The following is a 17,310-nucleotide window of genomic DNA, read 5'->3' on the forward strand; positions in this document are numbered from 1 at the left end:
TCTCCCCTGTGCTTGCCCCCTTTGCACCAAAGAGGAAAGGAGGACACTACGCGGGCTGGCACCCGACTGGCGCCCTTGGTCGTCATGGCTTGCGTCATGGGCACCTCGCGAGGTACCCTGCCTTGAACTCTCCGCCTCCTCATGAGCCAGCCTGACGAGGTCGTGCCTGAGGAAGCTCCTTGTCGTCCGCCCCGTGAGGCCTGGCCCCTCGCGAGGGTCTTGAGCTTGCGTTGATGAAGATGGGTTGTGCTGGGCCTCCTTTGAGCCACGCCGCAGGCCGCAGGCAGGCAAGTCTGGGGACCCCCATTCCCAGAACGCCGACAGAGGTGTATGAAAAAAGAACCAACAGAGTCAAGTTCTACCTCTGACTCCAGATCATCAAGCTCTTCATCAATGGGCAGGTCAGGGGACTCGGCGGTTTTCTTCTTCGCAGGTTTCTTTGTAACTTTGGTCTTGGTGCGAGGCGCTTTCACCGGTTTATCCTGCGTTTTCCTCTTCCAGAATGGATCATCACCCTGCACAGATGGACAACAAGTTATAAAGAAATATTTAAGAGGGGATGGGTTAAGACAAGAATGATGCAATTCTTACAGCTGGCGGTTTATTGGAAACGCAGAAAGGACTGAGCCCTATCTTGCTGCACTCAGATACCGGTTCATCCAGCATCTTCTTGACAGATTCACTAATTTCCTCGTCAGTTAGCTGAATATCAATATGCCGTTGAGGATCTTTGAGAACTCCTGTGTACTCGCACATTAAACTGGGGCGACGGCTTAAGGGCAAGATACTCCAAGAGACCCAGCAGCGGACAAAGTCGATGCCAGTTAAACCATTCGCCATAAAAGGATCGTTGTTTTGAAAGTTGGGGTGCATATTTAGATCGTTCCTTTGTAGTGAGTCGTTGGGGAACTGGATGTTTATTGGTAAGCCGGTGAGCACGATAACCCGGCAGAGGATTTTCGTCAGCCAGAGTTGTGTTTCAGTAATAGAACCAAGTCTAATTCCAGTATTTGGGGTGGCTATGATGCTTGGCGTGAGGGAAATTGGCATCTTTCCTCTTCTGAATTGACACGCCGCCAAGTTCAGTGTTGGGCCCGTCCATAAATTTAGTACGGCGGTTTAAGTAAAAGAAGTCCCGAAATAACTCAATAGTAGGTTCTTCTTGCAGATAAGCCTCGCAAAATACTTGAAAATTGTAAATATTAGACACAGAGTTCGGTCCAATATCTTGAGGGCGGATTTGGAAGCTAGCAAGCACGTCACGGAAGAATTTTGATCCGGGAGGGATAAACCCTCGACTCAGATGATCAGCAAACACAATCACCTCTCCATCTTTGGGCTCAGGAGGATTTTCTGGACCGGGGACCCTCCAGTGGATGGTCTCTTTACTCGCTAAAGTGCCGGTTGCAACACTCCCTGTCAGTTGTTCTTCCGTAACCTGGGAAGGGACCCAGTTGCAAGCATAGAATTGTTTGGCCATTTCAATGCTGGTTTAAGATTTGTGACTCACAAGTATAAAGCGTCGCAAGGTCATAGGGAGAAGACGTTGAGGCATATATACATATCAAGCTAGGTTCTAACATTGGCAGGGTTTTTAGAAATGATGAATCGGCAGTTTAAGAGAGGGATAATGCTACCTGACGGGCTATAATTTTCTTAAAGTTAAACCGCCTACAGTGGTATGGAAGGTACAGATCTAAAAATAGCTAAGTGTTGAAAAACAAGATTCACAAATTAACATTACAAATTTGGATCTACCGTGTGTCAGAAACTGGAAAAATATTCAGGGTTAAATATTCTGGTACTGGAACAGTTGAAGGGTACAGATGAGATCTTCTACTTAGATGACATGCATTAATGGAAAGAAGGACTACGGATATTGTTATACGAGATAAAAATCAAGGTTTGAATCAGGAGCTATTGTGCAGCAATGAACACCGACGAACACCGTTGAACACTGAAACCCTAGTAGTAGATCTGGGGTGGAAAGAAAGAAGACTTACTGAGGCTGAGGGAGCAGCGGAGAGGCACCGCGTTTTTCTGGTACATTCAGGGTGATGCAACGACCGGAGGTGAGGTCGAAGACGAGGCTTGACGGCGGCGGCTGAGCTCGAAGCGTTGGGGCGGCGCGAGGAAGACGACGAGGCGAAGAGGCACGAAGGGGAAAAGTGAAAATGACCCCCAGTCCTATTTATAAAGCGAAGGGATAAGCGATAGGCATGAGAATAGAGGAGCCCAAAAAATGGATGTGACAGAGCTGTCGCCTCGATTTTCAGAAGCTTATTAATAAAAGGGAGGTATGTACGGTTTTTTAATAAGTAGGTGACATCATGGCGGTTTATTATAATCTTGGAAGATGACATCATGGCGGATTACAAGGTTCACACGAAGGTGTTCAAGAAGGAATTTTATTAAGTGTGGAAGATTGACATGAACAGGTTCAAATCAATCTGGGGCCTAATGTTGGGGATATAACTACTGAGTATAAACCGCCCAGGTAGGTCTGGGTTATACACGTAACGGGTCATCCATATTGAAGCCCATGAAGACAAGGAGTATGGCGCTTTACTATAGAGATTTAGAGGCCCAGGGCCCAAAGGCGGATTAGGGCCCATAGACATAAACCGACATATATTGTGTAACTTGTATGGTAAGATAGGAAAGGGTAGAAACCGAGCCGGACATGTGTATGAGCCGGCCGGGATTCTGTAAACCGCCGGGCGTCAACCTGTGTATATAAAGGGACGACCCGGCGGTGGTTCAAGGACAAGAAACAACAACTCGAGAGCCAGGCAAAGCGGATTCGCTCCCTGATCATCGAGATCCCATCAATTCCACCACAACTGGATCGTAGGCTTTTACCTTCACCACAAGGGGCCGAACCAGTATAAACTCCCCGTGTCCTTTGTCCGGTTTAACCACTTTAAGCTAATCTCATTGCGATGGCTCCACGACTAAGTCCTTATATTAGGACATCTGACGTGACAATTCCACGACACGCTGATAATAGTATACTAAGATATGCATAACTGCAGATAGTGCCACCGCGGTCGAGACCCTTTGGGTTGAGCTTGCCCGGGCCAAGGAGCAAGCCAGGATGAGTAGTGCGGCTGCCGAAAAGGAAGCTGCTGAATTAAAGGCCGAATAGGCTGCTCGGCGCCATTGCGAGGAGAGAATATCTACAATGGCACTTGAGCTAAAAGATGCCGCTAGCCGATGCCAATTCCTCGAGAAAGATAACAAAATCAAAGCGGCCGATCTTGACAAGGCCTTACAAGAGGCGAGGGAAGCACAGTCCGAGTCTAGAGCGGCTTGGGAGGAGATCCGACAAGCTGGGGAGATCGCAGCTGGTCAGCCCTTGTTATTACAAACTAAGTTTGGCGATCCGAAGTATGCCCCGCTTAATCAAATGTGGAGTTCTCCAGACACATTTTTGGACTTGCCGAAGAGTGTCTCCGATGCGATGCAATTTTTCCAAGCGCAAGAAGGACATGTGATGGAAAAGCTTTTCTGGTCGCAATTCAACATGCCAAAGCGTCCGCTGTTGAACGAATAGATGGCCCAATGGGCTGAGCTCCACAAGATATCCAGATCTGCCATGAGGGACATCGTAGTCCGGCTGTGGCCGATTGAGCCCATTCCGAACAGTTATGTCGGTTTGGCGTAGTGACTTGTTGATCTGGTGCCCCGTATCGACGCTATTAAGCGGTCAACGAGCATAGAAGGTGCACGGATGGCCCTTACCCATGTCAAGACTTACTGGGCAAAGAAGAAGGCTACCGATATTGCAGCGAAAAGTTCTCCCGACGGCAAGGACCATCACATGCCAGAGCTTTATTTTGAGGATGTCCTAGAGGGCGCCCGCTTGATAGAGGGTCAGTGCTTGAAAGATATTATGTTCGAGTGAAGTGGACTGAAATTGTGAAAACAATATTATGATATATTTAAGGCTAAGTTTTTATACTTTTTGCCCAAAAAGTTTTTTGGTGCCTCCTGTGCGGAAGTTTTTAATATAATCTGAAAGTTTACCAGTCGTCGGCTTCAGCCCCCTCGCATATAACACGGGGGTGTTCAGAAGAGCACTTGATCACTCTTGACCCAACATCTTGGTCCATTAATGTCACGCCCAAGATGCGACCCTATCCTAAAGGAACTCGAAGGTCCCACCAAGGATAGAAGTGCATCTTGAAGACGCTTTTGCAAGGTGGATATCATTACATCAACATTACATAATAGATAGGGATACATACATAAGGCATACAATGCCACACGAACACAACATCATCTTACATAAGATCAACATCCGACTACGGATGAAACACAAACAGAAACTCAAACGACATCCACCCTGCTAGCCCAGGCTGCCGACCTGGAACCTATCCCCTGATCAAAGAATAAGCAGAAGAAGAACTCCAAAATAAGTAAACATCGCTCTCGCGTCAAGATCATCGCATAACCTGTACCTGCAACAGTTGTTGTAGTAATCTGTGAGCCACGAGGACTCAGCAATCCCATTACCATGGGTATCAAGACTAGCAAAGCTTAATAGGAAAGGAAGGGGTAAAGTGGTGAGGTTGCAGCAGCGACTAAGCATGATATGGTGGCTAACATACGCAAATGAGAGCGAGAAGAGAAACAAAGGAACGGTCGTGAAGCTAGTAATGATCAAGAGGTGATCCTGAACTCCTACTTACGTCAATCATAACACAGAAACCGTGTTCACTTCCCGGACTCCGCCGAAAAGAGACCATCACGGCTACACACGCGGTTGATGCGTTTTAATTCGGATCTGGTGTCAAGTTATCTACAACCGGACATTAACAAATTCCCATCTGCCACATAACCGCGGGCACGGCTTTCGAAAGTTTATACCCTGCAGGGGTGTCCCAACTTAGCCCATGATAAGCTCTCGCGATCAACGAAGGATATTCCTTCTCCCAGGAAGACCCGATCAGTCTCGGAATCCCGGTTTACAAGACATTTCGACAATGGTAAAACAAGACCAGCAAAGCCGCCCGATGCACCGACAATCCCGATAGGAGCTGCACATATCTCGTTCTCAGGGCAACACCGGATGAGCAATCGTACAACTAAAACCAGACCTCAAGTTTCCCTGAGGGGCGCTGCAAGGGCTCTAGTTGGACCAACACTTAGACAAGCATTGGCCCGGGGGGCTATAATAAAGATGACCCTCGGAGAGCGACTCCCAAGGGAAATGTAGGTGGTGGTGAGGCAAATGGTAAAACCAAGGTTGGGCCTTGCTGGAGGAGTTTTATTCAAAGCGAACTGTCAAGGGGTCCCATAAATCACCCGACCGCGTAAGGAACGCAAAATCCGGAACATAACACCGGTATGACGGAAACTAGGGCGGCAAGAGTGGAACAAAACACCAGGCATAAGGCCGAGCCTTCCACCCTTTACCAAGTATATAGATGCATTAATTAAATAAGAGATATTGTGATATCCCAACATAATCCTGTCCACCATGGAGCAATCTTCAACTTCACCTGCAACTAACAACGCTATAAGAGGGGCTGAGCAAAGCGGTAACATAGCCAAACAACGGTTTGCTAGGAAGGGTGTCAAAGGTTAGAGGTTCATGGCAATTTGGGAGGCTTGAAGACAAGTGATAGGTAGCGCAGCATAGCGATAGAACGAAGCAACTAGCATAGCAATGATAGTAGTGAGATCCAGGGTAGCGGTCATCTTGCCTGAAATCCCGCTAGGAAGAAGAACGAGTCCATGAAGAAGATGAAGCCACGAAGACGAACCAAGCGTAGACGAACGAATCCTCACGATCGCAACGAAACGGGAACTATCGAGAAGAAGCACACAACATGGTAAACACACCACACATAACAAGGCATGATGCTCAACCAAGTATGATGCATGACAAAGCTAATGAGGCTACTCATGGCAAGAGATGATGCAAACAAGACAACACATCAAAGCAAGTTTAAATGAGGCCGGAAACAACATATAACAATTCCGGTAAGTCCTCATATGCAAATTTCGAAATTGGTCCAGATCTGAATAAACCTTATGTTCAAGTTGTTAAACAGCAAGTTAAGATGCACCAAGATGATCTACACGAAATTCTAGTCAAGTTACATATAAAGTTCATTAGATTCGGAGCTACGGCCTAGAAGATATGAGCAAAACAAGTTAAACATGGCATTGATGCAAAATGCATACCAACATCAAGCAAACACCTCAACACAAGGATGCAACATGATAATATGAAACTACATGCAAAATCAAGCAAGTTTCATATAGAGCACACTCAAAACGGAGCAACGGTTCAACACATACACTATACAAGTTTAAAGGACAAGCTGTCCAAAACAGCAACTAGGCATCTTGCAAGCATCAAAACAATAAGCTACAGCACCCCAACATAAGAACAAAAAGGCATGGGCATGAATTACAGGTAAAGCATGACAAAACATGAACACTGAGCTATCTTCAGAAAACACTAGAACATGCTCAAAAGGACATGGCAAGATTGCAAATAATAACAGTTTACAGACTTGGCAGAAATAACATCAGGTTGCAATGTTTAGAGCTATCAAACAACATGCTACAGGAACTTATCATGGAAAACAAAGGCATGGAATGAATCTAGTAATAGCATATAACAAAAGTCCCTTATTGACCATGAGCCAAAAGGACACAAAAAATATGATGGCACCCATGTAAACATGGCAAATGATGTGACAGATTAATACATGGCAGGAACAACAATAAGTAGGCATGTTGGTGAGCTTGAACCACTCACCACAGAGCAATACATGGCATGGCAAGGCAACCAACAGTAATAATACATGTTTATGAAGCTAAACATGGCCATATCAAGTTCATAGGGTACATGGATCACTAGCAAAGCTCATGGCAAAACTGAACTTAATGTTAACAGGCTGACAACAACATTATTTAGCAAATTTGGAGCAAGATAACAACAAGTTATAGCATGCTATACATGCAACTAGGGGCATGAATGGATAGAGCATGACATGTATAACAAACATCCTTAGTGAACATCTCCAGATTTATGCATAGAATGACTTGTAGCACAGGTTTACATAGCTCATGATATAGTTAGATTCAGGGTAGCAAAACAGCAACAGCAAGTACCCTACTTCACGAGCTCGATGCACTCAGTAACCAGAATCACAAAATACATGGATGGCACCACTGTGAATATGCATGATGCAGTTCAAAACACATGTAGGGCTCAGTTCATAGGGATGCACACACAAATGCAACGAAAAATGACAAAATAGCAAGTTATAACAGTTTCAGCAGATTAACATCATATAGCACTCTTGCAACAATAATTTGGCATCAAATGGACTCAAACAAGCATGGCACAATGGAACGACAATGTAGAGCATCCCACAATGAACATTTTGATATATTAGATGCACACAAAACGGAGCAGTATGCCTGGAGATATGGCATGGTCAAACATGGCACCAGAATGCAAAATATTTCGGGACAGGCAAAATTCGGGGTCAACCTCCGTGGATCTGGATCTGGCGTGGATTTCGAGGCAGGCAGCGACTCGCCGGAGTTGGAGCCGAGGGAGCCTCCGGCGAGGTCGATGAAGCGCCGGGAAGTGGCCCCGGACCGATCCGGCCGGATCCGGCCGCTGCGGAGGGCGCGGTCGGCGGCGCGCGGGGCCGGCGGGCTCCGAGCACGCTCGGGGAAGGCACGGCGGCGCCTGGGGCATCCGGCGCGGCGGGTGCCGGCGAAGGGCGGCGGCACATGAGGCAAGGGCCGGGAGGCGCACGGGAGGCGCGGGCCCGGTCTCGCGGCGACGGCGGGTCCGGGCCGGCGGCGCGCTCCGGCGCTCGGGTGGTGGAGGGTCGCCGGCGGGCACGCGAGCGGCGACGCGCGGTGCGCCGTGGCGGCGGGCGCCGGCGGGAGCGAGACGGCGGCGGGGTCGGCGCGGAGGCCGAGGGGGCGGCGGCGCCGGAGGCGGAGAGCGCGGGCGATGAGCGGGCGCTCGGGGCGGCGCCGGCGGCGGAGGCTCGCCAGCGACGGGCGGCCGGCAGACGGCGCGGGGCGCGCTGGCCGGACGGATCGGGCCCGTCGTGGCCCGGAGCGGGCAGAGATGGCTCCGCGGGCCCGGCGGCGATGCACGGTGGAGAGGCGGCGGTGCTGACAATGTGGCGACGGCGGATTCGACGGGGCGGCGGCTGGAAATGTCCGGGCGTGGGGTGGACGTGTCCGGCGGCGGGAGGAAGGAGGAGACTAGGGTTAGGGTGCAATCATCCGCGAATTTCGGGGGGAGGGGCTAATTTATAGATAGAGGGAGCTAAGAGACTCAAATGAGGAGCGGTTTTCGCCCACACGATCGTGATCGAACGACCGAGAGCATGGAATCGGGTTTGGATGGGTTTTGAGCTAGTTTGGAAGGGTGTTGGGCTGCAAGACAAAAGAGGTTTTTACGGTTACCCAGTTAACCATTGGAGTATCAAACGGACTCCAAATGGCACGAAACTTGACAGGCGGTCTACCAGTGCTATACCAAGGACGCTTGGCAAACCTCGGGCCATTCCGAGAATTTTAACACCCCTCACGAAAAGAGACAAGAAGGGGACGCCGGATGACATAGGAGTGTCGGATTGCAAAATGGACAACGGGGAAAATGCTCGGATGCATGAGACGAACACGTATGCAAAATGAGATGCACATGATGACATGACAATATGCAACCACGCAAGCAAACGACATGGCAACGACGGCGAATAACTGGCAGACACCTGGCGCATCGGATCCGGGGCGTTACAACACTCCTCCACTAACAAGAGATCTCGTCCCGAGATCTTAGGACCGAGACGGAAGGGAAAAGGGATGAGGTGAAACAAAAACTCAAGAGAAGAAGCAAAGAATCGAGAGCACTCGAGAAGAAGAGAGGAACGATGAGAATGACGAGAATCGAAAGCTCACTAAATCAGATAGACTATGAAACCACTCCGGTTAGAACGAGATAAGAAACGAATAAGACTGAAAGGATTTAGGCAGCACTCCGGCTGAAACATGGAGGAATAGAACACGAGCTTGAGAGGATGGAATGATACTTGATGAAGACATGACACAAAACCTCCGGAAAGAATTGAAAGACTTGAATGAAAAGAACGGAGAAGAAAATGACAACTTGTGCCATGAAAGAAATTGAAAGCATCTTTAGAAGGAAGGTTTAAACGGAGTTGTTGAAAAATCAACAACGAAAAGAATAAGCTTGTTGTGGTCTTATAGGTAACATCTCAAGATCATAAGGTGATAACCGGCCACAAACGGAAATGATTGGATAGCTGAGAAGAACGAAGAAATGCAAAACTCCACTTGAAAAGAATACAGAGAATTAATTACACTTCGAGACGCGAGAAGAAAGATACTTGAACTCCACCAACAAGAATCTTGATGAACTCTTGAAGCAAGAATTAAATCATGAAGAACCACCATGAAGAACTCCGGTGACAAAAGGATGATGAGATAGAATAAAGGATGAAAGAATAAGTTGAGCCTTGCGATGATTTAGATGGAGGTTCCGACGAAATGACGGAGGAAATTTGAACTCCAGAAAAGAAAAGAAGAAAACACTTGGAACTAGAATTTATTCATCAAGAATAAACTTCGAAGAAAAGGATTAATCACTTTGAGGAAAATAAGAATAAGATTTATTGTCCGCTTATCCTTCATCAAATTAAATTGATGACAAGCAATGGATTTAGCAAACTACTTATCCTTCTTGAAAAGGATTAAGGGGGTATAGAGAAAACTTGAGAAAGTCTTCATGAACCACCGGTAGGATTGGAAAGAACAAATGAATTGATATGATAAATAAAGGAAAAGTAATCTTGAATGAACCACCGTAAGAATTCGAAAATGACTGATGGAAGAGAATGAATCACCGAGAAGAATTAGAAGAACAAATATGCTTGAGGGGATTTAGATGTAAAAGATCAAAGAGATCATGAGCTGATTAAAGAACACTTGAACAAAGCACCGGGATAATTGGGGTAACGTTAGCTGAAATGATGGCCTCATGTGAAAAGAAATGGAAAAACAACTCCTGACATACTCCAGATGGGTAAGAAAGAATATCTGACAAACGGAATAATATGAGAGGATAACATGAAGCTAGAACCACGAAACTTCGAGAGAACAGGCAAGATTTAGAGGAAAAACTCTTCTTCGGTCTTCAAATGTCGACGGAAACACCACCAAAATTACTGAGATACTCCGGGAGAATGAAAAGCGAAGAGGTTGAGCCAACAATGAAAAGAGTTTGAAAACGATCTTGGAAAGGCATGTGACTGATGGAATCCATTCTTACGTCACACTTTGAAAAGAATTTGGGAATAGCTCCGAAATAATTAGAAGAGTTAGGTAAGATCCTGGGAAAAGACCTGTGGGTTAGGGCCCACTGAAGAGAAAACACCATTCGAAAGGATTGTTGGCGAGATAGATGATGCACCGAAACAATGGAAATATTTGAATGAGGTGACAACCTCGAATTAATTGGAACACACACGAATCTCCTGAGATGTCTTGAACACTCCAGAAGGATAAACTGATGAGAGGCGAATGAGCAGGGAAAACACTTGAGCCGAGGAAAAGAATATAATCACTACCAAAAATTGAATTGAATCCACCGAAAAGGAAAAGAGATGAAGAATGACGAACAAGACGAGAATTCACCGGTTGAAATAATTGAGGGAAGACTGAAGAGGCTCCACACGAATGAAATTAATGCTCGAAACAGACTCAAACTCCGAGAAGAAAAAGGGTGGGAGGGCGGGAAAAACAAAGGCACCTGGAGGGGAGAATCGACGAATAACTTGAAGAGAAAACACCGGTTGAAATCATTAAGGAAAGAAAGCAAAGACTTCGCACGAGTAGGATGGATACTCGATTACAGACTCCGGCTCCGAGAAGAAAAAGGGTGGGCGGGTGGGAAAAGAAGACAACTGAGGATTGAACTTGGCAAAGATGAAGAGGCTCGAATCACTTGATGAGAAATGCACCGGATGAAAAGAGCTGAGAACCAACGACCGAAAAACTAACCGCGTGAACCTAAAGAAAAATTTGAAGGGGAAGAGGAGTAATTCAAAACACCTACGTCAAGATTCCTCACCAGAGCGACGAAGGGCTGAGGAGTAAAAAGAATTCCTACTCTCCGATATAACTAGACTCCGAAAACAGTTTTCTTCTAGACTCAACAACGGCCAAACTACACGATCAATCAAGGGGGCTCCTAGGTCGGTCGAGGCTCTGATACCAACTTGTCACGCCCAAGATGCGACCCTATCCTAAAGGAACTCGAAGGTCCCACCAAGGATAGAAGCGCATCTTGAAACGCTTTTGCAAGGTGGATATCATTACATCAACATTACATAATAGATGGGGATACATACATAAGGCATACAATGCCACACGAATACAACATCATCTTACATAAGAGCACCATCCGACTACGGATGAAACACAAACAGAAACTCAAACGACATCCACCCTGCTAGCCCAGGCTGCCGACCTGGAACCTATCCCCTGATCGAAGAAGAAGCAGAAGAAGAACTCCAAAACAAGCAAACATCGCTCTCGCGTCAAGATCATCGCATAACCTATACTTGCAACTGTGTTGTAGTAATCTGTGAGCCACGAGGACTCAGCAATCCCATTACCATGGGTATCAAGACTAGAAAAGCTTAATAGGAAAGGAAGGGGTAAAGTGGTGAGGTTGCAGCAGCGACTAAGCATATATGGTGGCTAACATACGCAAATAAGAGCGAGAAGAGAAACAAAGGAATGGTCGTGAAGCTAGTAATGATCAAGAGGTGATCCTGAACTCCTACTTACATCAATCATAACACAGAAACCGTGTTCACTTCCTGGACTCCGCCGAAAAGAGACCATCACAGCTACACACGCGGTTGATGCGTTTTAATTCGGATCAGGTGTCAAGTTATCTACAACCGGATATTTACAAATTCCCATATAGCACATAACCGCGGGCACGGCTCTCGAAAGTTTATAACCCTGCAGGGGTGTCCCAACTTAGCCCATGATAAGCTCTCGCGATCAACGAAGGATATTCCTTCTCCCAGGAAGACCCGATCAGTCTCGGAATCCCGGTTTACAAGACATTTCGACAATGGTAAAACAAGTCCAGCAAGACCGCCCGATGCACCGACAATCCCGATAGGAGCTGCACATATCTCGTTCTCAAGGCAACACCGGATGAACACTATGTACAACTAAAACCAGACCTCAAGTTTCCCCGAGGTGGCGCTGCAAGTGGATCTAGTTCGGACCAACACTTAGACAAGCATTGGCCCGGGGGGGGCTAAATAAAGATGACCCTCGAGAGAGCGACTCCCAAGGGAAAAGTAGGTGGTGGTGAGGCAAATGGTAAAACCAAGGTTGGGCCTTGCTGGAGGAGTTTTATTCAAAGCGAACTGTCAAGGGGGTCCCATAAATCACCCAACCGCGTAAGGAACGCAAAATCCGGGAACATAACACCGGTATGACGGAAACTAGGGCGGCAAGAGTGGAACAAAACACCAGGCATAAGGCCGAGCCTTCCACCCTTTACCAAGTATATAGATGCATTAATTAAATAAGAGATATTGTGATATCCCAACATAATCCTGTCCACCATGGAGCAATCTTCAACTTCACCTGCAACTAACAACGCTATAAGAGGGGCTGAGCAAAGCGGTAACATAGCCAAACAACGGTTTGCTAGGAAGGGTGTCAAAGGTTAGAGGTTCATGGCAATTTGGGAGGCTTGAAGAGCAAGTGATAGGTAGCGCAGCATAGCGATAGAACGAAGCAACTAGCATAGCAATGATAGTAGTGAGATCCAGGGTAGCGGTCATCTTGCCTGAAATCCCGCTAGGAAGAAGAACGAGTCCATGAAGAAGATGAAGCCACGAAGACGAACCAAGCGTAGACGAACGAATCCTCACAATCGCAACGAAACGGGAACTATCGAGAAGAAGCACACAACATGGTAAACACACCACACATAGAACAAGGCATGATGCTCAACCAAGTATGATGCATGACAAAGCTACATGAAGCTACTCATGGCAAGAGATGATGCAAACAAGAGCAACACATCAAAGCAAGTTTAAATGAGGCCGGAAACAACATATAACAATTCCGGTAAGTCCTCATATGCAAATGTCGAAATTGGTCCAGATCTGAATAAACCTTATGTTCAAGTTGTTAAACTGTAAGTTAATATGCACCAAGATGATCTTCACGAAATTCTAGTCAAGTTACATATAAAGTTCATTAGATTCGGAGCTACGGCCTAGAAGATATGAGCAAAACAAGTTAAACATGGCATTGATGCAAAATGCATACCAAACATCAAGCAAACACCTCAAAACAAGGATGCAACATGATAATATGAAACTACATGCAAAATCAAGCAAGTTTCATATAGAGCACACTCAAAACGGAGCAACGGTTCAACACATACACTATACAAGTTTAAAGGACAAGCAGTCCAAAACAACAACTAGGCATCTTGCAAGCATCAAAACAATAAGCTACAGCACCCCAACATAAGAACAAAAGGCATGGGCATGAATTACAGGTAAAGCATGACAAAACATGAACACTGAGCTATCTCCAGAAAACACTAGAACATGCTCAAAAGGACATGGCAAGATTGCAAATAATAACAGTTTACAGACTTGGCAGAAATAACATCAGGTTGCAATGTTTAGAGCTATCAAACAACATGCTACAGGAACTTATCATGGCAAACAAAGGCATGGAATGAATCTACTAATAGCATATAACAAAAGTCCCTTACTGACCATGAGCCAAAAGGACACAAAAAATATGATGGCACCCATGTAAACATGGCAAATGATGTGACAGATTAATACTTGGCAGGAACAACAATAAGTAGGCATGTTGGTGAGCTTGAACCACTCACCACAGAGCAATACATGGCATGGCAAGGCAACCAACAGTAATAATACATGTTTATGAAGCTAAACATGGCCATATCAAGTTCATAGGGTACATGGATCACTAGCAAAGCTCATGGCAAAACTGAACTTAATGTTAACAGGCTGACAACAACATTATTTAGCAAATTTGGAGCTAGATAACAACAAGTTATAGCATGCTATACATGCAACTAGGGGCATGAATGGATAGAGCATGACATGTATAACAAAACATCCTTAGTGAACATCTCCAGATTATGCATAGAATGACTTGTAGCACCAGGTTTACATAGCATCATGATATAGTAGATTCAGGGTAGCAAAACAGCAACAGCAAGTACCCTACTTCACGAGCTCGATGCACTCAGTACCAGAATCACAAAAATACATGGATGGCACCACTGTGAATATGGCATGATGCAGTTCAAAACACATGTAGGGCTCAAGTTCATAGGATGCACACACAAAATGCAACGAAAATGACAAAATAGCAAGTTATAACAGTTTCAGCAGATTAACATCATATAGCACTCTTGCAACAATAATTTGGGCATCAAAATGGACTCAAACAAGCATGGCACAATGGAACGAAATGTAGAGCATCCCACAATGAACATTTTGATATATTATGCACACAAAACGGAGCAGTATGCATGGAGATATGGCATGTCAAACATGGCACCAGAATGCAAAATATTTCGGGACAGGCAAAATTCGGGGTCAACCTCCGTGGATCTGGATCTGGCGTGGATTTCGAGGCAGGCAGCGACTCGCCGGAGTTGGAGCCGAGGGAGCCTCCGCGAGGTCGATGAAGCGCCGGGGAAGGTGGCCCCGGACCGGATCCGGCCAGCGGAGGGCGCGGTCGGCGGCGCGCGGGGCCGGCGGGCTCCGAGCAACGCTCGGGGAAGGCACGGCGGCGCCTGGGGCAAGCGGCGGCGGCGGGTGCCGGCGAAGGGCGGCGGGCACATGAGGCAAGGGCCGGGGAGGCGCTGCGGGAGGCGCGGGGGCACCGGTCTCCGGCGACGGCGGGTCCGGGCGGCGGCGCGCTCCGGCGCTCGGTGGTGGAGGGTCGCCGCGGGCACGCGAGGCGGCGACGCGCGGGCGCCGGCGGGAGGCGAGACGGCGGCGGGGTCGGCGCGGAGGCCGAGGGGCGGCGGCGCGGAGGCGGAGAGCGCGGCGACGAGCGGCGCTCGGGGCGTGCGCCGGCCGGAGGCTCGCCAGCGACGGGCGGCCGGCAGACGGCGGGGGCGCGCTGGCCGGACGGATCGGGCCCGTCGTGGCCCGGAGCGGGCCAGAGATGGGCTCCGCGGGCCCGCGGCGATGCACGATGGAGAGGCGGCGGTGCTGACATGTGGCGACGGCGGATTCGACGGGGCGGCGGCTGGAAATGCCCGGGCGTGGGGTGGACGTGTCCGGCGGCGGGAGGAAGGAGGAGACTAGGGTTAGGGTGCAATCATCCGCGAATTTCGGGGGGAGGGGCTAATTTATAGATAGAGGGAGCTAAGAGACTCAAAATGAGGAGCGGTTTTCGCCCACACGATCGTGATCGAATGACCGAGAGCATGGAATGGGTTTGGATGGGTTTTGAGCTAGTTTGGAAGGGTGTTGGGCTGCAAGACAAAAGAGGCTTTTACGGTTACCCAGTTAACCATTGGAGTATCAAACGGACTCCAAATGGCACGAAACTTGACAGGCGGTCTACCAGTGCTATACCAAGGACGCTTGGCAAACCTCGGGCCATTCCGAGAATTTTTAACACCCACTCACGAAAAGAGACAAGAAGGGGACGCCGGATGACATAGGAGTGTCGGATTGCAAAATGGACAACGGGGAAAATGCTCGGATGCATGAGACGAACACGTATGCAAAATGAGATGCACATGATGACATGACAATATGCAACCACGCAAGCAAACGACATGGCAACGACGGCGAATAACTGGCAGACACCTGGCGCATCGGATCCGGGGCGTTACAACACTCCTCCACTAACAAGAGATCTCGTCCCGAGATCTTAGGACCGAGACGGAAGGGAAAAGGGATGAGGTGAAACAAAAACTCAAGAGAAGAAGCAAAGAATCGAGAGCACTCGAGAAGAAGAGAGGAACGATGAGAATGACGAGAATCGAAAGCTCACTAAATCAGATAGACTATGAAACCACTCCGGTTAGAACGAGATAAGAAACGAATAAGACTGAAAGGATTTAGGCAGCACTCCGGCTGAAACATGGAGGAATAGAACACGAGCTTGAGAGGATGGAATGATACTTGATGAAGACATGACACAAAACCTCCGGAAAGAATTGAAAGACTTGAATGAAAAGAACGGAGAAGAAAATGACAACTTGTGCCATGAATGAAATTGAAAGCATCTTTAGAAGGAAGGTTTAAACGGAGTTGTTGAAAAATCAACAACGAAAAGAATAAGCTTGTTGTGGTCTTATAGGTAATATCTCAAGATCATAAGGTGATAACCGGCCACAAACGGAAATGATTGGATAGCTGAGAAGAACGAAGAAATGCAAAACTCCACTTGAAAAGAATACAGAGAATTAATTACACTTCGAGACGCGAGAAGAAAGATACTTGAACTCCACCAACAAGAATCTTGATGAACTCTTGAAGCAAGAATTAAATCATGAAGAACCACCATGAAGAACTCCGGTGACAAAAGGATGATGAGATAGAATAAAGGATGAAAGAATAAGTTGAGCCTTGCGATGATTTAGATGGAGGTTCCGACGAAATGACGGAGGAAATTTGAACTCCAGAAAAGAAAAGAAGAAAACACTTGGAACTAGAATTTATTCATCAAGAATAAACTTCGAAGAAAAAGGATTAATCACTTTGAGGAAAATAAGAATAAGATTTATTGTCCGCTTATCCTTCATCAAATTAAATTGATGACAAGCAATGGATTTAGCAAACTACTTATCCTTCTTGAAAAGGATTAAGGGGGGTATAGAGAAAACTTGAGAAAGTCTTCATGAACCACCGGTAGGATTGGAAAGAACAAATGAATTGATATGATAAATAAAGGAAAAGTAATCTTGAATGAACCACCGTAAGAATTCGAAAATGACTGATGGAAGAGAATGAATCACCGAGAAGAATTAGAAGAACAAATATGCTTGAGGGGATTTAGATGTAAAAGATCAAAGAGATCATGAGCTGATTAAAGAACACTTGAACAAAGCACCGGGATAATTGGGTAACGTTAGCTGAAATGATGGCCTCCTGTGAAAAGAAATGGAAAAACAACTCCTGACATACTCCAGATGGGTAAGAAAGAATATCTGACAAACGGAATAATATGAGAGGATAACAT

This window comes from Triticum aestivum, chromosome 1B (assembly GCF_018294505.1).
Source record: "Triticum aestivum cultivar Chinese Spring chromosome 1B, IWGSC CS RefSeq v2.1, whole genome shotgun sequence".
In the NCBI taxonomy this organism is placed as follows: Eukaryota; Viridiplantae; Streptophyta; class Magnoliopsida; order Poales; family Poaceae; genus Triticum; species Triticum aestivum.